General features: G+C 51.5%; 1 protein-coding gene and 1 long non-coding RNA gene across 2 annotated transcripts in view; both read left to right on the forward strand.

Annotated features, from left to right (window-relative positions):
- LOC137847136 (antigen WC1.1-like) overlaps positions 1-22,369 on the forward strand; it is a 155,490-nt gene that overhangs the window by 4,874 nt on the left and 128,247 nt on the right. The gene's annotated exons all lie outside the window — the stretch shown is intronic.
- On the forward strand, positions 2,240-3,812 carry LOC137847148 (uncharacterized). The gene is made up of 3 exons (XR_011090813.1): positions 2,240-2,337; positions 3,028-3,180; positions 3,414-3,812. It is a non-coding gene; the product is annotated as an uncharacterized lncRNA (long non-coding RNA).

Here is a 22,369-nt window from a genome sequence, read left to right on the forward strand (position 1 = left end):
GCAGCAGTCAACAGCCGGGCTGCCAGCAGCCCCTGGGGGATGCAGAGGCAACTCCAGGCAAGGTCTCAGAGGGGAGACCATGCAGGGCTTTCAGGAGTCCCCCTTCCAGGGACAGCCTCCTGCTGCTCTGTGAACTGGGGACCCTGTGGGGCTGAGCACTTGGGTCCCCCCTGCAGTGACGTGTGTGTCCCCTGAATGAACAAGTTTCTGCTGCTGCCCTGACCCAGGCAGCATGGGGACGTGTGAGCAGAGGTCAGCTCTGCTCTCTTCTGCACAACCCCCAGAACAACCCTTTTCAGCCCAACTTCTCTTTATTTTGGGACATGGACAGAAAGGTCGCAGGTGGCTGCATGCCCCAACTCGACCAGGTGCACAGGTAGGGAGCTGCCCCTGCATGTGCCCCCCTCACCTGGCAGGGCTGTCCCAGCTGTCCCAGTGCCACGGGAGGTCGCTGCCTCCCCAGACAGGGAGAAGATCCGTGCTGTGGGAGGCAAGGACAGCTGCTAGGACAGAGTGGAGATCTGGCACCGCGGCACCTGGGGGACGCTGTGTGACAATGCCTGGGACATGCGGGACGCCGAGGTAGCGTGCAGGCAGCTGGGCTGTGGCCCCGCGCTCTATGCCCTGGGCCAGGCTGCTGCTGGAGAGGGGACGGGCCCCATGTGACTGATGGAGTGCAGGGGGATGGAGCTGTCTCTGCAGGACTGCTGGGCCCAGCCAGGGGACAGTGGTGCCTGCCAGCATAAGGCAGATGCGGCTGTGCATTGCTCAGGTGAGCAGTGGGGCTGGGAGACATGGCTGGGGGCTTGGCAAGGAGCTGGCTTGGGCGTTTGCCCTGCTGGATCCTGGCATGGCCCCAGTGATGGCCTGAGCAAGGGTGTCCCTGCAGAGTGGGAGGCTGGTGGTGGGTGGGGAGCAGCCTCTGTGGGGCTGGATGTGCCAGCACATCCCCTGGGCTGCCTGCACTGTCCTGTGAGCAGCCCAGAGCAGTGGTGCTGGGCCCTGTCCCTGCCACCCTGCCCAGCCCCAAAGGAGGGACAATTCAGGTGGCACATGCTGGGGCCATCTTCCAGGGAGGCTGCCTGGTGCCACAGCCCCAGCCTCTCAGCCCAGCTCGCCTTCTCCTCCCCTGCAGCTGCACCCAGGACAGCAACATCCTCCCCCACACAAGCAGGTAAGCTGTCCTTCCCCAGGGCTGGGTCTGTCCAGTCCACGTTGTGACCTACAGCCAAGGGTAGGGGCTCCTTGCTGGGCTGTGAGATTCCTAGAAAGTTGAAGCAGCTGGGAGAAATCACCAGGGTGGGAGCTGCCCCATCACCCAGCCCTGTCCCCCCAGCCCCTGCTGCCTTGTGTGCTCAGGAGTGGCATGTCCTGTCCCCAACCTCTCCCTTGTCTGATGCTGCCCCTGCCATGTTCCTGCCCATGCAGATCCCCCACGGCGCCGTTTGACCACCAGCAACGATAGACTTTCGGTTCCTGTTGTCATCTGCATCATCCTGGGGGCCCTCGTGTGGCTGCTCCTGGCCCTCCTGGCTGGGAAGATGCGAAGTGCTAGGGCTCGGCGTAGAGGTGGGTTCTTCCCCAGTGGTCCTGGGGGGGAGATGCCTCCTGGAAGGGCTCAGGGTCCTGGGGGTGTTGGTGTCCTGGGGCACAGAAACAGAGCCGTGTGCTGCCTCCTGCCCCATGTGCTGCCCCACTAACTGACAAACCATGGGGCACCAACATCAACAGGTGGAGAGAGCCCAGACCCTGAGGCATCAGTTCTGGGGTGAGGAGAGAAATGTGAGAGCTGGGCTGGGTGAGATGGAGAGGATGCACTGCTGGCAGTGCTCTGGGCAACACTGGCAGGAGGAGCATGGGGCAGCAGGATCCATCACCATGGTGTCAGCCACCTCCCAACAGGGCACGGGCTGTGCTATTGCCGTGATGGGGCAGAGATGGAGCAGCTCCATGGGGAGGAGAAATGAGGGAACTGGTGCAGGGTCTGCACTGGGACATGACCCAGGGACCAAAGGGGCACAAGGGCTGTCTCCAAAGGGATGGTGCGAAGCTGACTCTGTCCCAGACCATCTCTATGGGGATGCTGCCCTCCCTGGGGATGTGGCTGCAGTGCCAACACAACACAGTGGGGCTGTGCTGTGGGGACAGCCCTGTGCTGGCCCCAATAATGGGGCTGGGGGAGCCCAGTGGGGTCCTGTCCCTCTCTGCCCATGCCCAGACCAGCACTGCCTCTGTCCCCAGGCTCTGGGAGAGCTGGGGAGCCCTTCCCTGAGGCCGTGTACGAGGAGATCGCTTACAGCCTGGCGTGGGAGAAGCGGCCGAGGTTCAGTCTCTCAGGTGGGTTTATGTTCCTGAAGGGGCACATTCTTCCTGCCCCAGACCAGGGCTGTGTCCTGCAGCTCCTGCCCATGGTCCCCAAAATCGCTGGTCTGTGGGGATTTTAGGAGAGCATCCAGGTGCTGAGCCCCAAAGAGGAGCTCCCTCCACACCAGCTCTGCCCATCCCAGAGGGGATAGCCCCTCTTTGCTTGTCCCTGAACCAAGGACTAAGTGAAGGGCTTTCCCAGGGCAGCTGTTGGAGTCCCTCTGAGAACTGTCTGTTTCCAAGGAACTGGTCTCCTCCCCATGCACCCCCAGCTCTGTGGGTGCCCATCCCCAGCAGTGCTGACCACCAGTCAGGGCAGCAGGGCTCATCCCACAGCACCCACTGCAGCTCTCTGCAGCCTCCTTTTCAGAGGGGTCCCTGACCCAGCTGCAGCCCTACCCCAGGCACATGAGGAGGAGGATGATCTGGGGCCACACCAAGAGGTCGGGGAGGGGGAAGAAGAAAGGTCTCCATTTCTCCTCCCTGCAGACAGACCAGACGGACAGCAGTGCCACCGAGTGTTATCATCAGAGCTGGAAGCATGAAGGCTCTGCTGTGACCCTGTCACCAGCAGCATGTCAGCCCTGTGTCCCCACACACCCTCCCATCCTCTGCTCTGCAGGACATCTATTCTCATTGCCACCACCTTCCCTCTCCTTTCAGATGTCCCTGTCGTGCCCGGAGGTTACCCAGCAGATGGCTATGATGATGCTGGGGAGGTTTCTGACCCTGGGGAGGATACTGTCCCTGGGCAGAGGGACTGGGAAGTGCCCAGGACACCAGAGGAAGGAGATGGGTGCAGGGATGCAGCCACAGGTGAGAGGGCAATGCAGCACTGCCACTTCCTAGGTGCCAACCCCTGGCCTAGGAGAATCCATGCCATATTGAAAGCCTGACCACCTCCATATGGAGAACCTGTCCTGGGATATTTTGTAGGGTCTGGGAGAATGGGCTGAATGTCTCAGGCTGGTGAGGATGAGGAAGGTGATAAACAGCTCTGAGGGGCACCCCACAAGCCCAACCACAGCAGCCTGCCTTGCTGCTTACAGGGGGAAGCCTGCACTCCCGGAGAAGTGCTGGGGTCTGTGGAGCTGAAGGAGACACCTCGTACCCTGTCCTGGGGACCACGGGCTATGACGATGTTGAAGAGGTGTCTCTGGCATGTCCCCGTGAGGACACCCAGGATGTGACACCAGAGCCCCGTGCACAAGAATTCCAGAGCCCCAGGCCAGCAGAGCCCAGCCCTGCTGAGCAGCTGGGTACAGCCGAGAGGAAGGAGAGCTCAGTGCCACTGGGAGAGCCGTGAGTGCCAGGGAACAGTCTACCTTTTCCAGCAGGCAGCAGACACACATGGGTATTTCCCCTCTTGATATTCCCTTGTTTTTATGCTGTGTGTTGGTATTTCCTCATATTAAAACTCTCTGGGGGCTCTGTCCCAGATCCTGTTCTTCCCTGACCATGTATCCAGACGTCTTCCTGAGGCTGATCAAGGGGAGCAGAACTGAGAAACACAGCGGTTGGGGAGGGTCTCATCTTAGAGCCAGGAGGATCAGTGTCTGGCTGTGGGGTTGACAGAGCCCCTGGTCCCTGGACACTATTCCTACTGACAGAGACATTTCTGTCCTGTGAGCCACAGGCAGTTTCCAGGCAAAGTGGATCTCTGGGAAGCCCTGTGAGGCATTCACTGGCAATGCCCACCCTCTGCTGCCTTGGGCCCCCATGGAGCCCAAGGATGCCTGCCCAGCACCCACAGGCAGGGATACCTCTCTTGCAGGAGCTGAATAGGTAGAAAGGTGGGACCCTTGGGCAGGGCTTGGAACCCAGACTGCCCTCCTAGCTCCTGCTGGTGGGTCCCCACAGCCTTCCAGCTCTTTCCCAGTAGGCTTCTCTGCTGCAGGCTGGGAGGTGCTTTTGTTAGTGGGATGATGGGCTGGAACATCTATTGGAGCATCTATTTAATCCCTTTGGGTCAGCTGTCCTGGCAGTGTGCCATGGCATTGTCCTGCATACCCCCAACCTACATGTTTTGGGGACAGTATGAGAGATAGAGAACCCATTGGTATGGTTCAGCAGTAAGTGAAACACTGGTCTGTTAACAACGCTGCTTTGGTCTCAAATGCAAAACTCAGCTCCATATGAGCTTCTCTAAGTAGAACCATAGAGATTGAAAGAGTTTCAAGGGGGAAATGAATCCTAGCACAGGAGCTAGCAGGACTCATCGAGAGAGCATTAACTATGATGGGGGAAGGGGATAAAACAGGGATCGCCAGAGAAGTGCCTGGGGGAACAATGCTGAAGCTGAGGGGGAGGCAGATATCTCATCTGAAGTGCATCTACACCAATGAATGCAGCATGGCCAACAAACAGGAGGAGCTGGAAGCGATTGTACAACAGGCTAACTCTGACCTAGTTGCTGTAAGGAAGCATGGTGGGATCACTCCCACTACTGGAGTGCTGTGATGGATGGCTACAAGCTCTTCAGAAGGGATTGATAAGAAGGGAAGGGTGGTGGTGTGGCAGCTCTTTATATTAAAGAGTGTTTTGATGTTGAAGAACTTGGGGTTGGGAATGGTAGAGTGTCTATGGATAGGAATCAGGGGAAAGGTCTGTAGGGGTGACATCTTGGTGGGGGTCTGTTATATGATCGTATGACCAGACTGGTAGATGAGGTTTAGGAGTTCTTTTTGCTTTTCATGTTTAGAGATAGGACAGAGTCTTAGAGGGAGGATTTGTGTTCTGCTTTGGGGAGCCAGTCAGAGTTTAGTGTAAGGGCTAGATTTTTGGTTAGGTTTTTGTTTGTTTATTTGTTTTTATGGTGTTTTACTGGGTGAGGGCTGGTGTTAAGGCTGGCAATCTAATGCTAATGATTAAAAGCTAGGCTTTATTGAGAGTTAAGACTTATGCTAAAAGGTAACTTGTCTGGGGTTTGACTTCAAGGTAGGATTTGAGGATGGGGATTAGAGCAATGAATTCTTACCAGGGTGCGGGATTTAGAGTAGCTGTAGGTGTTAAGGTTACTGGTTAGAAATATTACCAGGACATAACGTGAATATTTGTCAAGTGAGTGTTGCAGAAGCATCAGCCTTACCTGAACCCCTATTACTGCCTCCTAATCCTTCCTTTCTCTTAGCCAAACCCCTCTTCTTTCCCCTAAATCTCCCACCTTTATTCTCCCAGCTTTCCCCTGGCCTCATCAAATGTGTCACCCTGTTGGGGGCAGCTTTCTGATTACCTTTATGACCTCAGAGGCTCTGCCTCCCTGCTGTTGGCCAGCCAGGTGCTGGGACACAAGTGACCTCACAGTCAGGATCCACAGGGCTGCAAGGAGCTGTTGTCTTCAGGAGGCCTCTTCTTAGCTCTCCCATGAGCACGGGTTGCAGGGAGTGCCCTGCACAATCCTTTGGGTACTCTGCCTGCCAACCAGCTCATGCTTCAGAAGAACTCCCACATGTCCAGAGTAATTTTTCCTCATGTAGCCTTTATCAACTCCAGGGCATCCTGAAGAAAATGGATGCCTCTCTGTAGAAAAGTGATCCAAGAACTGCTTTGTCAATTTCTTCTGCACAGCTAAAATGACACGTTTACACCAGCCATCAGCCTGAAGGTGGCACATCAGGTCTTCCGGCAGAAGTGCCCCGACACCCACCTGCACAGCCATGGGCCTCCTGCTGCCTCCTGATGTCCTGAGGTACAGCTGACCTCAGCAGAGCATCCCCACCCATCTCTTCATTGATTCCTGTGACCTGACCAGACCTATGTCACCCCAGACCTATGTCACCTCCCCTGCCTCCTCCAAGACCAAGTGATTGCTGCAGAACCTCTCAAGCCCTGACCAGCCTCATGGGGCCAAATCCCTTCATTCACATCATAAGAGTGCAGGAATGAGGGATTTGAGGTTTGGTTGTTCAGTTTAGAGTTTAGGGATTGTATTTTACCTTCCAAGTTTAGGAACTGGGCAAGGTATTAAAGGGAGGCTTGTGAGTTCTGCTTTGGGTAGACAGTCAGTGTTTAGGGTATAAGCTAGATTTTTGGTTAGGGTTTTATTATGTACCTTGTTACGGGATGATATCTGGCAATATAATTCAAGGAATTAATAACTAGTGATTAGCAAGTGCAATATGTTAAGACCAAAGGTAAAAAGTAATTTGTTTGGGGTTTGACTTCCAGGTAGGAAATGAGGTTGGGGTTTAGAGCAGTGGATTCCTTTCAGGGTGAGGGAGAGCATTTAGTACTAGGTTAGCACTAGGTTTTCAGGTTGCTGGTTAGAAATTTTGCCAAGGCCTAACACGAATGCTTTCCCAGTGAGTGTTGCAGAAGCATCAGCCTTACCTGAACCCCTATCACCTCTTTGAAATCTTTCCTTTCTCTTAGCCAAGTCCCTCTTCTCTCACCAAGGTCTTGCACCTTTACTCGCCCGGATTTCCCTTGGCCTCCCATACGTGTCACCCTCTTGGGGGCAGCTTTCTGATTACCTTTACAACCTCAGAGGCTGTGCCTCCCTGCTGTTGGCCAGCCAGGTGCTGGGACACAAGTGACCTCACAGCCAGGATCCACAGGGCTACAAGGAGTTGTTGTGCTCAGGAGGCCTCTTTCCAGGTCCCCCAGGAGCAGTGTGTGCAGGGGATGCCCTGCACAGTCCTTTGGGTACTCTGTCTGCCAACCAGCTCATGCTTCAGAAGACCTCGCACAAATCCAGACTCACATTTCCCCACGTAGCCTTTGCAAGTCCAGAGCATCCTGAAGGAAACGGCCACCTCTCTGTAGGAAAGTGATTCAAGAACTGACTATATATTTTAGAAAAATGTTGAGAACTGTTCAGAGGAGTTGCTGTGAAAGTCATGATGACTAGCATTGGTCATATCCATATGCAGTGAACAAAGGCGCAGCCCAGACTGCTTTGTGGTTCCCCCTTGTTGCTTCCAGGAGGCCAGCCCAGCCCACTCCCTCCCCTGCTCTCCACACCTGCCTCTTCTCTCCCCAACCCAGCCCAGCAGAGAAGTCCAGGCTGGGCTGGCCCCAAAGCTGCAAATGAAGCAGGGGAGGTCACTGGCAGTGTCTTTGCTGCTGCAATCTGCAGGAGAAAAACCCTACTGATCCACCTTCCCAGACAGCCTTCACTCCCCCCCAGGCCAGTGCCACTTCCCAGCACAGCACAGCACCATACTGCTGGCCCTGGGGTTCCTCAGGCAGCACCACTGCACACACACAGCACCCTGCTCTGCTCCCAGGACACCCCATGTCCCACACAGACTTGCCCCAGCCCAGCATGATTGGGCTGGCCTGAGCAGCCATTCCTGCAGCCCCTGCCCATGCTGCCCACTGCCCCCCAGATGGCGGTGCTGCCCTGCAGAGCGAAGGGGACTGTGGTGCATGGGGCTGTGAGGCACTCTGCAGGGCTGTGCTGGTCAGGCTGTGAAGGCAGAGCCAGCTGGTGGGGGGCACTGCCACTGACTGCCTCCCACACAAGTGGTTCTTTGACCATGGAGGGTGCACACAGATAGCCTACCTTCTTCAGAGTCAAAGACTCATTGAATAAATTCTTTGAAGGGACCCACAAGCATTATCAAGTCCAACTGATTTCCAATGTGAGGAGAAGTTTTGGGTTGATTCACATGATCCAAACTATTTCACTGGTTGAATAATTAATAATTTTCCCAGTCCCTTTCCCATTGCCTTGTGTTGCAGAGCTCTCCTTTGTCTGTGGAACACAAATAATGATCATATTTCTCTCTGGACATCTGTATCATTTTATCATCTTTAGTAGACATCTTCAGTAAAACAAAGTAAGAGTAAAAATAAAAGGAAAACAAAATGAAAACTGTATCTCGGTCTGTAATGAGTTGCATTATCAGTGATATGCAGAGGACAGTAACTATATTGCTTCTGAAAAACACCCAGACATCACTTTCCACACAGCATCCTTCAGCACCTGATTCCTCATGCTGTAGATGAGGGGGTTCACTGCTGGAGTCAACACTGAGTACAGAACGGCCAGTAAAATATTCAGGGATGAGGAGGACATGGATGGGGGTCTCAAGTAGGCAAATGTGCCAGTGCTGATATACAGGGAGACTATGGCAAGGTGAGGAAGGCAAGTGGAAAAGGCTTTGTGCCGTCCAGGTTCAGAAGATATCCTCAGCACAGCCCTGAAGATCTGCACGTAGGAGTAAAGAATGAAGAGAAAACACACTAAAAGTGAACATGCAGTAAAAACAATAAGCCCAACTTCTCTGAGGTAGGCATCTGAGCAGGAGAGCTTGAGGATCTGGGGAATTTCACAGAAGAACTGGTCCACAGCATTGCCTTGGCAGAATGGTAGCGAAAATGTATTGGCAGTGTGCAGCATAGCATTGAGAAACCCACTACCCCAGGCAGCTGCTGCCATGTAAACACAGGTTTTACCACATATGATGGTCCTGTAGTGCAGGGGTTTGCAGATGGCAACATAGCGGTCATAGGCCATGATGGTGAGAAGATAAAACTCTGCTGGAATAAAAACAGCAAACATAAAGACCTGTGCAGCACATCCCGGTAAGGAGATGGTCCTGGTGTCCCAGAGGGAGTTGGCCATGGATTTGGGAACAGTGGTAGAGATGCAGCCCAGGTCAAGGAGGGCAAGGTTGAAGAGGAAGAAGTACATGGGGGTGTGGAGGCGGTGGTCGCAGGTTATGGCTGTGAGGATGAGGCCGTTGCCCAGGAGGGCAGCCAGGTAGATGCCCAGGAAGAGCCCAAAGTGAAGGAGCTGCAGCTCACGCGTGTCTGCAAATGGCAGGAGGAGGAACTCTGTGGGGAAGCTGCTGTTGGACATTTGTTGCATCTGGGCATGGTTGCCTGTCCATGGAGGAATAGAGAGTGACAAGTGAGAGAGACTTTTCTGAGCAAAAACTAAACCTTATTTCACAGAAATCCTCCTCACCAAGACTGCATTCTCACTGCATCTTCATCTGAAGAAGACTTGCTCCTGCCTAGAGCTCTACATCTCTCGACCTAAAGCTGCCACAGAGACCATGCAGATCCTCTTTAGACTCAGCAAGTGTTAGTACTGCCAAACAGTATATGGTAAAGAGCACCAGGAATGGATCTCAGGCATCCGCTGGCCAGAGGCATCTCCCTCTTTACAAGTGCTGAGAAGGAGTTCCAACAATCCCACAAAAAACAAGGAAGGTTGTGTTGGTGCTCTCTGTAAGCTAAAGAGGGTGGAGTGAAATTGTGAGGTTCCTCATACCTAGAGGTTCCTTTCAGCATAATGCTCTATTAGTTTCATTCCCTTGTATAATCCTGACAACAGCATTGTCATCCCCTGACTGCCCTCCAAAGCAAGAAGTTGAAAGCAGAGACCTCAGAGAGTGCCTTTCCTTCAGGTATGGCAGGTGTTGTTCTTCCCTTTCAAGAATCTCCCCTGAAGATGTCCTGTGGGTGCTGTGGAGCTCTGAGCAGGCTGCCCCAGGAAGCAGCCTCTTAGCACCTGCAGGAACCACCTGCCCTGTCCTGCCCTGCTAGGGGGGTTTCCTTCCACCAAAATCTTCTCCCCACAGTGCCTCAGGCAGCTCCCGGGGCAGGCTGAGTGCTGAGCCTGGCAGGCGGCAGAAGCCCTGCCCCAGCACACAGCCCCTGGGGCACAGTGGGGACCCTGCTCTGCACCACAGCCCTGGCCACCCCTGCCTGTACCCTGGCTGCACAGCCTGCAGCCAGCCTTGCGGGAAGGAACCCTCATGTCCTGTCCCTCTGACAGCTTTGGAAGGTAATCCCTGCTCTGGAGCTTTTCACTCTCCTCTTATACAAAGAAACTGCGAGTGTTCTTGTGAAAAATCCCATAGGCTGTAGGATGTTCCAGCAAATCTGGAGATGGCACCAGGAACAACAGCTGTGCTGCCCTGCAGCCAGAGACTTACCCTGTTCAGGGCTGTGAAGACTTCAACAGTGAGCTCTCAGCATCCCTCCTCCACACTGCCTTTAACATCTCCCTCCCTTCTCTCAGCTGCCCTTGTCCCCTGCAGGCAGTGCCCCCAGCCCTGCTGCTGTGCTGTGCAGAGGAGCTGATCCTGGGCAGAGCTGTCTCTCTTCAGTGCTGCCCGTTTGCCAGGAGCTCTCCTTGGGCCCAGGAGCCCGGCCCAGCTCAGCAGCACAGGGAGCTCTTGACAAGTCCCTGGGCCTCCAGGGGAAATCAACTTTGAATCAGACTGATGCAATCCCTGATGTTTCCTCCCTTAGCTGAGGAGTGACACTTAGTGCCAGCAGTGTCATTTTTCCTATCATGAGAAGTTTCATCAAAGAATCAGCTTGTCCTCTTTCACTTTTAGGCAGGACACCCAGCCTATGGCTGGCATGAATCACATTTTCCCAAGCTGAGGGAAGTGATCACAGAGAGCCAATTGATGCATCTCATACTGAGTTTGATGTCCTAGGCCTGTAATGGAGCCCAGAACCTTCCATATCAGTCACAAATCCACACAATTTCCGATTTCTCTAAACTCTGTTCAGATATGTAAAAAATACTCTAGATTAAGCTCTCATGGTAATTACAGGAGATACAGAAGAGTGGTGAGTAGTTCAAATCATAGAATCATAGAATATCTCAAGTTGGAAGGGACCCACAAGGATCACATCCAACTCCTGGCACCACACGGGTCTACCTAAAATTTTAGACCATGTGACTGAGTGCACAGTCCAAACGCTTTTTAAACTCTGACAGGCTTGGTGCACTGACTACTTCCCTGGGGAACTAGTGAGGTGTCCAACCACTGTTCTGTACTTGTATGCTGCTCACCTGGAATCCTCACTAAAAGTCTTTTATTCTTCTTCCTCACACCCCTTGGGATGTGGGACCCCACAATTTCAGGATAGTGACTGCCAGGGCTGACACGGATCATCACATCCCTGACCAGCTCTTTCTGTCATGCAGGTATCAGATCCAGGTTTGTGTTTACTCTGTTGGCCCACCTGGCATCTGGACCTAGAAGCTATTTCAAGACGCTCTAGAAAGTACCTGTACTGTTTCCACAGAGCTCTGTTCCCCTTCTGGAAAATGGCAGGAATGATAAAAAGCCTTCAGGGAGACCCACACTCATACATCCAGAGACTTCTCTGGGGTGCTTAACAATGACTATGTCCACTTGGTCGCCCTGGCTGCAGGTTCTTTTTCTCCCACCATGCTATCCCTTCTCTGCCCCCTTCTCTGATTGGCACCCACAAGGGCTCACGGAACTTTTCACAATGTCACATAAAGGAGCTCCATATATCCAAGCAGGAAATCTAACTCTGGATCATTCCAGCCTGTCTGTCCTGAAGTCTGTATCCACCCACTGAAGGATCCCATAGCTGCATGTCCTGTCCCACCATGCCTTGGCAATGACTCCATGGATGTCAGAAATCACAGGCTGCAGCTTGTTCTGATCTGTGCTCCTGGCTGAGGGTGTCGGTACATCTTTGGGCTGTCACATCTCAGCTGTTGGACCATGCCAAACTCTGCCTGCTGTCTGCAATGACAAGGAGAAACAGAGCTGGGATGAGCAGCTCTAGCAAGAAATGGGTTTGCTTTCGGTCTATCTCTGCATCCCCTGTGGACCATTGGTGGAGATTGTGCAGCTCTCCAAGAATCTCAAGGTACTGCTGAGAGGCACACTCTGAAAATGGTTGGTCTGTTCTTTGACAGATACATAAAGGGATAAGTAAAGGATGGAGGAGAGAGAAAGGAGTTTGAGAGCACAGGCACATGAGTGGAGTGTCCTACATCTACTAAAGGGGCCTTACTGAGACATCTTGATAGATTGGAATGGTGGTCAGTCACCTACCATTTGAAATTTAACAAGAACTAATGCCAGATGCTGCACATCAGACAGTGTATTCCTGAACATACATATAGATTGGGGGATGAGTGGATGGAACATAACCCTGCAGAAAGAGATCTGGGGGCTGTGGTTCATGGTAAGCTCAGGATGAGTTAACAATGTTCCCTGCAGTGACCATGGTCGAGTTGATCCTGCAGGAGGGCAGCATAGCTGACAAATAGCAAGCTCACAACTCTGTCTTTGGGAGAGCAGTCTTTGGCCTCTTCAATATCTGCTCGGAAGAACACTGTGGGATAAGATCCTGGAGAAAAGAGCAGTCCAACAAAGATTGTTAATATTCCAGGATAACCTCCTACAAAATCAATAACAGTACATCCCAGGAAAGATGAAATCAGGCAAAAATGGCAAGAGGCCTGCATGGATGAACCAGGAGATCCAGGCCAAACTCCAACCCAGAAGAGAAGCATAGCAACACTGGAACAGATAACATGAGAGGAATACAGAGGCCTTGTGTGGGCATGTAGGGATCAATATCGGAAAGCTAAAACCTGACTCTAATGGAGTTTGTCCACGGATGTCTGTGGCAGTAAGAAGGGCTTCTGGAAGTACATAAGTGACAAAAGAAAGGTTCTGGAATATGTGGATCCACTGCTGAATGAGGCCCAGGATCTGTTGACACAGGACAGGGAAAAGACAAGAGGTGCTGAGTTCCTTCTTCACCTCAATCAGTACAGGCAAGGCTGCCCTTTGAGAATCCCAGGTCACAAAGAAAGGGGAAAGTCTGGGGCAAGGAAGATGTACACTTGGTGGGAGTGGGTCAGGTCAGGGCATACTAGACCAAATGGGATACACAAGTCTATGGGAACTGATGGGATTCACCCATGAGAGCAGAGGGAGCTTGCAAGGTCACTCTCTTGGTCACCTGGGATCAGTCCTGCTGACCAGGAGAAGCACCCCAAGACTGGAGGAAGGCATATGTACTTCCTAGCTGCAAGAAGGGCAAGGATGAGAGCCCAGGGAAGTACAGGGTGTTCAGGCTCCACTCCATCCCTGTGAAGACGATGGAGCAGTTCATCCTGGAACCCATTTTCAGGCTCAGGAAAGGCAAGAAAATCATCTGGAGCAGCTGGGACATCTTCATATAGGGGGGGCCACGCTTGACCAATTTGGACATGAAATCATAGAATCATAGAATCATAGAATATCCTGAGTTGGAAGGGACCCTTAAGGATCATCAAGTCCAACTCTTGACACCGCACAGGTCTACCCAAAAGTTCAGACCATGTGACTAAGTGCACAGTCCAATGTCCATGCTGAAATGACTGACCTGGCAGAAGAAGGCCGAGCAGTGGTTATAGATCTCCTCTGACTTCAGTAAGGTTTTGTAATGGACTAACCTGGAAGTAGCTAAGCACCACACAGCAGCTAGTTTGGTCCCCCCGCCCAGTGGGTCTAAAAGTGAGAAAGCTTGTGGGCTGAGATTAAGAGAGTTTAATAAGTAAAGCAAGAGCTCTGAACACATGCAAAGTAAAATGAAAAGACAATAATGAAATGAAATGAGATGAGATGAAATGAAATGAAATGAAATGAAATGAAATGAAATGAAATGAAATAATAAAATAAAATAAAATAAAATAAAATAAAATAAAATAAAATAAAATAAAATAAAATAAAATAAAATAAAATAAAAAATAAAATGTAATAAAAAGAACTCGTTATTCTCTACTTGTCATTGACAAGCAGAAGTTCAGCCATTTGCAAGAAAACCATGTTTCATCAAGTGTAACCATTAGTTGCAAAGGAGGATGTAATATTTCTCAATATTCCTCACACCATGAATAAAAGAAAAATACAGACTTTTTTAGTGTTTCTTCAATAGCTCAATAAATGCCTATCTTTTTATTTCTGTCTCAGCTCAGCATAATAGACACATCAACTTAGTAGAGCAGGTCCAGAGCAAGGCTACAAAATCTTTCAGAGGGCTGGAGCAGGTCTGTTATGTAGAGAGGCTGGGAGAATTGGGGTTTGTCAAGATGGAAAACAGAAGGCTCCAGGGAGACCTTACAGCAACCTTCCATTACCTAATACGGGCCTACAGAAAAGCTGGGAGGGACATTTTATCAGGTAATGTAGTGACAGGAAAAGAGGTAACGGCTATAAAACTAAAAGAGAAAAGTTTTAGATTAGATATTAGACATTCACTTACTGATGAGCCACATAAGCAGAGCATCAAGGGTTTCTGTTTCTCATACTGCCCTCCATGACACGTGGGTTGAGAGCGTGCAAGATATTGTGATGGGACACAGTCAGAAAAGCTAACGTAAAGAGATCAAATTGCTGTTCCCCACCATTCAGCCCTCCGTGCAGCCCACTACCCCATTACCAAAAGCATGCCATGGACAACCAACACACCTTCTGTAAAGAGAGGCTGGGAGAGTTCAGATTGCTTAGTATTGAGAAGACAAGACTCCGTGAGAAATTATTGTAGGTTTCTAGTACATAAAGAGAACCTGCCCATGTGTGTAGTGATGAAGTGAAAGGAAGCAGAATGAGGAGAGGAGAGGAGAGGAGAGGAGAGGAGAGGAGAGGAGAGGAGAGGAGAGGAGAGGAGAGGAGAGGAGAGGAGAGGAGAGGAGAGGAGAGGAGAGGAGAGGAGAGGAGAGGAGAGGAGAGCAGAGCAGAGCAGAGCAGAGCAGAGCAGAGCAGAGCAGAGCAGAGCAGAGCAGAGCAGAGCAGAGAAGAGAAGAGAAGAGAAGAGAAGAGAAGAGAAGAGAAGAGAAGAGAAGAGAAGAGAAGAGAAGAGAAGAGAAGAGAAGAGAAGAGAAGAGAAGAGAAGAGAAGAGAAGAGAAGAGATCTCTCCAGGGCTAAACAAAAGTTACAACATGTTAATGAGGGCAACGTCCAAATGCTTCTTGAATACAGACAGGCTTGTTAACAAAAACTGGGTCTCAAGGAAGCCTGTTTTAGTGTTTGACCACCCTCAGAGTCACAGCCATAGCCTGTGACAACTGCCACCACACCCCCATGTACTTCTTCCTCCTCAATCTTGCCCTCCTCAACCTGGGCTCCATCTCCACCACTGTTCCCAAAGCTGTGGCCAATTCCCTGTGGGACACCAGGGCCGTTTCCTCCTATGGATGTACTGCTCATATTTTATTCTTTTTCTTTTTCATTTCAGCAGAGTTTTACCTTCTCATTATCATGGCTTATGACCGCTATGTTGCCATCTGCAAAGCCCTGCACTACGGCTCCATCAACAGAAGAGTGTCCAGCAGGATGAGGGATGATTGTGCCCCTCTGCTCTGCCCTTGTGAGGCCTCATTTGGAGTGCGGGGTCCCCAAGACGAGAAGGATGTTAGTCGGTAAGCATGTGTCCAGAGGAGGTCCACATAGCTAATCAGAGGACTGGAGCACATCTCCTGTGAAGAAAGGCTGAGAGAGCTGGGGCTGTTCAGCCTGGAGAAGAGAAGGCTCTGGGGTGACTTCACTACAGCTTTCCAATGTTTAAAGGGGCTTATAAAAAAAGATGGAGAACAACTTTTTCCTCAGGCCATTATTGACAGGACAAGAGGAAATGGCTTTAAACCAGGCCCCTCACTCTGCAGAGCATCAGCACCAGCTCTGGGCACCTCAGGGAGCACAGGGAGGGGACAGGAGTGACAGGTCCTGTTCTGCCAGAGGAAAACTCAGATGTTGTCTGAGTTGTGTGGCCATGCTGGGTGAGGACTCACAGCAGGGCATTTGTGGTGCAGAGCCAGAGCTCGTGGACAGGGGTAACATGCACGTGCAGGAGGCAGGTGGTCACTCTGGACCATTGTTGGAATGATTGGCATGGGAAGGTGGCCCAGGACATTCGTCATCCCCAGCCTCTAGCGATGGCTGTTCCTAGTACTGGCTGCTCACTCTGATTTATGGCTGGGGTTTGCTGCCAGGCCACCCCCATCCTCACCTTCAGCTCCCTGCCTGTGTGGGGGAATGGCCAACCCTGTCCAACCTCTTCCCTGGACCAGACACCTTCAGACGCCAGAGCAGGGATGTCTGTGAAACCCCCATGGGACATGGTCAGGGCAAGGCAGGCATCAGGTGCGGGGGGAAGGGGAGAGCTATAGAGAAAGGGAAGCAAGGGCTGCAGCGAGGATCATGCTGGGGGACCATTGCCCACCCTGACCACACCCTTCCATGTGCTGTGCCTGAACAGTGGGGCCATGGGACCATGTGTGGGACAGAAGGGACAGGCTGGTGCAGGGATAGAGCGCAGACAGGGGCCATGAAACCTCTGCCAGGAGGTGACAGCAAAGAAGGAATTAACAAGGAATTAATGGATGATTCCTTTGTTATGCAGTTACAACTGGGGGAAAGGCAGTGCTCACCTGGAACTTGTAGCTGCAAGGAAAGTCAAGAGTAAAAATCCAAGCTTCAGTGACTGCATTAGAGCCCAAGGCTGGACAAGACAAAAGCAGGGCTGCTGTTGAAAGGGGACAGTGACTGCATAAGAGCAGACATTGATGGGGCTGGAGGCACTCAGTGTCTTCTTTGCCTTAGTCTTCTTCAGGGTGGTGATCAGAAGAGCAGAGTCTGGCTGGAGGCCTGTGACTAGCGGTGTTCCCCAGGGGTCGGTGCTGGGTCCGGTCTTGTTCAACATCTTCATCAATGACCTTGATGAGGGAATAATGTCTGCCCTCAGCAAGTACGCCGATGACACAAAGCTGGGAGGAGTGGCTGACACGCCAGAAGGCTGTGCTGCCATTCAGCAAGACCTGGACCGGCTGGAGAGATGGGCAGGAAGAAACCAAATGAGATTTAATAAGAGCAAGTGTAGAGTCCTGCACCTGGGAAGGAACAACCCAAAGTATCAGTACAAGCTGGGGGACAACCTGATGGAGAGGAGCTTTGAGGAGAAGGACCTGGGGGTCCTGGTGGACGACAGGTTGACCATGAGCCAGCACTGTGCCCTTGTGGCCAAGAGGGCTAATGGGATCCTGGCGTGCATTAAAATGAGCGTGGCCAGCAGGTCGAGGGTGGTGATCCTCCCCCTCTACTCTGCCCTGGTCAGGCCTCACCTAGAGTACTGTGTCCAGTTCTGGGCTCCCCGCTACAAGAAAGACAGGGATCTCCTGGAAAGAGTCCAGTGGAGGGCCACAAAGATGATATAGGGCCTGGAGCATCTTCCCTATGAGGAAAGGCTAAAAGACCTGGGTCTGTTCAGCCTGGAGAAGAGAAGATTGAGAGGGGATCTCCTCAGTGTATATAAATATCTGAGGGATGGGGGACAGAAAGATGTAGCCAACCTCTTCTCAGTGGTTTGTGGGGATAGGACAAGGGGCAATGGCTGCAAGTTAGAGCACAGGAAGTTCCTCACTGACATGCAAAAGAACTTCTTCACGGTGAGGGTGGTGGAGCATTGGAACAGGCTGCCTAGGGAGGTTGTGGAGTCTCCTTCTCTGGAGATATTCAAGGCCTGTCTGGATGCCTACCTGGGCAGCCTGCTCTGATGAACATATTTGGCAGGGGGGTTGGACCTGATGATCTTTCGAGGTCCCTTCCAACCCCTACAGTTCTGTGATTGTGTGTGATTTCTTTCCAACCCCAAACATTCTATGACTCTATGAGCCTGCTGGGTTGTGTAGTCTGTGTACACAGAGGGATTTCATTTGTTGTGAAAAATATTGCTTCTCTCGAATATTTACATATTCTTGAAAGAAATGGAATGCAATTTGTCGGTGTCCTAACTATTAACAGGACAGGAAAAGATGATTCCCATAAGGAACTCCTATTTCATTTAGGAGAAAAGATAGCACTGGAAATAGGTGTCTGTCTCTAGCTAACACAAGGAAGAACAGTAATTGCAACAGTTTGATTCACAGCTGATTCCCCAGGAGGCCCAGGGACTTGTCAAGAGCAACCTGTGCTGCTGAGCTGGGCCGGGCTCCTGGGCCCAAGGGGAGCTCTTGGCAAGCAGGCAGCACTGCAGAGAGACAGCTCTGCCCACAAGCAGCTCCTCTGCACAGCGCAGCAGCAGGGCTGGGGGTACTGCCTGCAGGGAACAAGGGCAGTTGAGAGAAGGGAGGGAGATGTTAAAGGCAGTGTGGAGGGGGGATGCTGAGAGCTCACTGTGGGAGAAATCTTCACAACCCTGAACAGGGTAAGTCTCTGGCTGCAGGGCCATGCAGCTCTTGTTCCTGGTGCCATCTTCAGATTTGCTAGAAAATCCTACAACCTATGGGATCTTTATGGAGGACTCAAGACTCAGGAGGAGTTTTTTGGATAAGAAGAGAACAACAAGGTCCATAGCAAGGATTACCTTCCAAAGCTGTCAAGGGGTCAAGACATGAAGGGCTCCTTCTCACAGGGCCTGCTGCTGGCTGTGCAGCTGGGGTGCAGGCAGAGGTGCCCAGGGCTGTGGTGCAGAGTAGGGTCCCTGCTGTGCCCCAGGGGCTGTGTGCCAGGGCAGGGCCTCTGCCACCTGCCAGGCTCAGCACTCAGCCTACCCGGGGAGAGCCCAGTTCTTGTTTAGTCTTGTTAGAACAGAGCTGCTCTATATCCACTGAACATGGGGAGATGTCCCTGGGCAGTTCTCTGGGACAGGAGGTGTGTGCAGAGGAGAGCACACAGGTGATGAAGGTCTGCGAGCAATGGCAGGGAGGAGATGTGGGAATAGGGAAGCAGCTGCCAGCAGGGAAAGCTCCAGGCAGCAGAGACCTGGGCAGGGAGGGAGAGGGAGCTGCTGCCAGAAACACCAAAGGAGGGGGGATTCAGGCATTCCCTGCCAGGGCTGCAGTGCAGGCATTTTCTGCAGCAACCCCCTGATCTCCTCTGACAGCCAGAACAGCCTCTGCCTTGAGGGGCTTTAGGGCATGAGCCACCTCCTCCTCGGCTGGACCTCCATAAGAAGAGAGGAGCCTGTGTCTTGCAAGGTGATACACAATGATGAGGCTAAGAGTACCTGTCCTGCTATGTCACTCTCATAGTTGGCATGCAACCTTGGTAAGCTTGGTAAGCATTGTGGTATGCCCTCTTATTTCTCCACCTGTTTGTGCTTCTCCTACTTCTTTGTCTAGGATTAAGGTGGGTGTAAACTTCTGTTCTGAACTGGACTGCTGGTGAACAAGGTGCCCAGACTCCATTTTACACCGTCAGGCACACTGTCATTCAGTTGTGAGGGCTGTTGAATGAGGTGCCTCATTCTTCATGCAGCACATGGAATAATAATTTCTGTGAAGGAGGAGTGGGTTTTGCTCAGAGAAGTCTGCCTTACTTGTCACTTTTATCTTCTCGTAGTGCAGACGTGCATGCCCTGAGGCAGCAAATGTCCAACAGCACCTTCCCCAACAAGTTCCTCCTCCTGCCATTCTCAGACACACGCAAGCTACAGCTCCTGCACTTCGCGCTCTTTCTGGGCATCTACCTGGCTGCCCTCCTGGGCAATGGACTCATCCTCACAGCCATAGCCTGCGACCACTGCATCCACACCCCCATGTACTTCTTCCTCCTCAACCTCGCCCTCATTGACCTGGGCACTATTACCACCACTGTTCCCAAAGCCATGGCTAATTCCCTGTGGGAAACCAGGGCTATTTCCTATGAAGGTTGTGCTAGTCAAGCCTTTCTGTTAGTCTTTTTCATCTCAGCAGAGTTTTATCTTCTCACCATCATGGCCTATGACCGCTACGTTGCCATCTGCAAACCCCTGCACTACGGGACAATAATGGACAGCAGAACTTGTGTCAATATAGTAGCAGCTGCCTGGGGCAGTACTTTTCTCTATTCTGTGCTGCACACTGCCAATACTTTTTCCCTCCCCCTCTGCCAAGGTAATGCCCTGGACCAGTTCTTCTGTGAAATTTCCCAGATCCTCAAGCTCTCCTGCTCAGATGCCTACCAAAGAGAAGTTGGGCTTGTTGTGGCTAGTGCTGTTTTAGCATCAGGGGGGTTTGTTTTCCTTGTGCTGTCCTATGTGCTGATCTTCAGGGCTGTCCTAAGGATTGCCCCAGAGCATGGCTGGCACAAAGCCTTTTCCACTTGCCTCCCTCACCTGGCCGTGGTCACCCTGTTTCTCAGTACTGTCTTTTTTGCCTACTTGAAGCCCCCCTCCAGGTCCTCCTCCTCGCTGAATCTTTTGCTGGCAGTTCTGTACTCAGTGGTGCCTCCAGCAGTGAATCCCCTCATCTACAGCATGAGGAACAAGGAGCTTAAGGATGCAGTGTGGAAACTCATGACTGTTTTTCAGAAGTGATAAATTGTCTATCTTTCTTCTCACATTACTCATAATATAACTCATTACAGGTGAGATGTATTTTTATTTTTTTTTCTCATTTTGCTTTTCATTTCTTGTGGTAATATTGTCCAAAAAGAAATGATTTGTTCATCTTCTTCCATGTAAACACCCACCTGTCTTGAGTGACTCTAAGATTTGGTGGAAACAAGGTGTATTTAAAGTGTGTTTGAGATATACTTAAATAAAAGGAAGGACCTGCAGTGACTTGCTTGTCTGAGATCCTTCCTCAGACACCTGTGGTGGATCTGCAGGAACACTTGGCTGTGTACAGAGGTGGAGGGGGAAAGAGGCCTGGCACAGGAACACTGCCAGGGAGCTCCAGGTCTTTTTTTTTTCCTGTCCACGGGCAGGGACAGGCCAGGGGCACTTCTCTAACACAGATGGCTCCGTATCAGCATCTCCAGCATAAAAGGGCACCTGCTCGGGGCAGTGCTTGAAGGCTCAGCTCTTCTCCCAAAACTGATGTCATGGATATTGCAAAAGAATGGAATTCAAGGAGTCTCCTTGATTTGTTTGATTCCTTGTGGGCTTATGAGGATAAGATCAGTTGATCACCCAGGATCAGCTTTTAGGCAGGGAGGGCTTATTCTGGTGTTGCCTGCATGGATATGGTGACTCTACCAGCCTGTGTCCACAGCATGCAGTAGGTGTGAAGGCAGGCAGGCATATTTCTAGAGGGAAGTGGAAGTTGCCAGAAGAGCCCAGGGGATCATCAGGGACAGTGTGTGTCAAGGAGTCAGAAGGGCATGTAGCCCACAGAGCATGAGCATGTCCAAGGTGCAGCCACGCAGAGGTACTGTGCAAGATCTGGGATGGAACAGGCAAAGGAGAGCTCTGTAACTCCAGGGAACACAGCACGCATAGGAAAAGCAGTCTGGTACGTTATTTATTACACCTCTGGTAAAATTTCATAGACTGGATCTAGTAAACCACACAAAAACATTCCTTGACATTGGAAATGATTTGGACTTGGTGATCCTTGTGGGTCCCTTCCACAAGAGGAAGGTGAGGAGGTGAGGTAATTTGCAGATGGCAGCAGCAGAGGCACTGCCACAGACCTCCACTTCTCCATTTGATGCTTTGGGGTCTGATGTGTCTGAAGCTGATGAGTTTGGTTGTGTGGGAGACCTTCTGATGCCTAAGCTAGTTGGCAGGCAGAGTACCTGAGGTGCACTGGAATACCCGCTGGTGCTCCTGGGTGGGCTGGGAAGAGGCCTGAGCACAACAGCTCCTTGTAGCCCTGTGGATGCTGGCTGTGAGGTCATTTGTGTCCCAACCCCTGCCTGGCCAACAGCAGGAAGGAAGAGCCTCTGAGGTCATAAAGGCCATCAGAAAGCTGACCCCAACAGGGTGACACAACTGGGGAGGTCAGGGGAAAGCTGGGTGAATAAAGGTGGGAGATCTGGGGGGAGAGAAGAGGGGTTTGGCTAAGAGAAAGGAAAGATTTTGAAGAGGTAAGAGGGGTTCAAGAAAGGCTGATGCTTATGCGACACTCACTGGGAAAATATTCATGTTATGTCCTGGTAATATTTCTAACTAGTAACCCGAAAATCTAGTGCTATCCTAAATGCTCTCTCTCACCCTGAAAGGCATCCACTGCTCTAATCCTGAAACTCAAATCCTACCTTGAAGTCAAACCCCAGACACATTACCCATGCAACAGCACAAATTTTCCCCTAATTGTGAAGCATTTCTGAAGAACAATTTGAGTTCTCTGCTGTCATATCTTACATAATACCACCTTCGTAGGCATGTGAGCTCCACAAGTAGATGTCTCCAGAGGTTTATGCTCTTGCTGGATTGTGTTAGGCTGTGTGATAAGAAGCACATCTGCACACAAAGTGAAGGCCCAGGCAAGTAATAGCAGGAAGAGTAATTCAGTTCATGCCCTGTCCTGGCTGGTTGCAGACCCATCACAGGAGAGTCCACAGCTCAACAAGA

This window comes from Anas acuta, chromosome W (assembly GCF_963932015.1).
Source record: "Anas acuta chromosome W, bAnaAcu1.1, whole genome shotgun sequence".
NCBI lineage: Eukaryota > Metazoa > Chordata > Aves > Anseriformes > Anatidae > Anas > Anas acuta.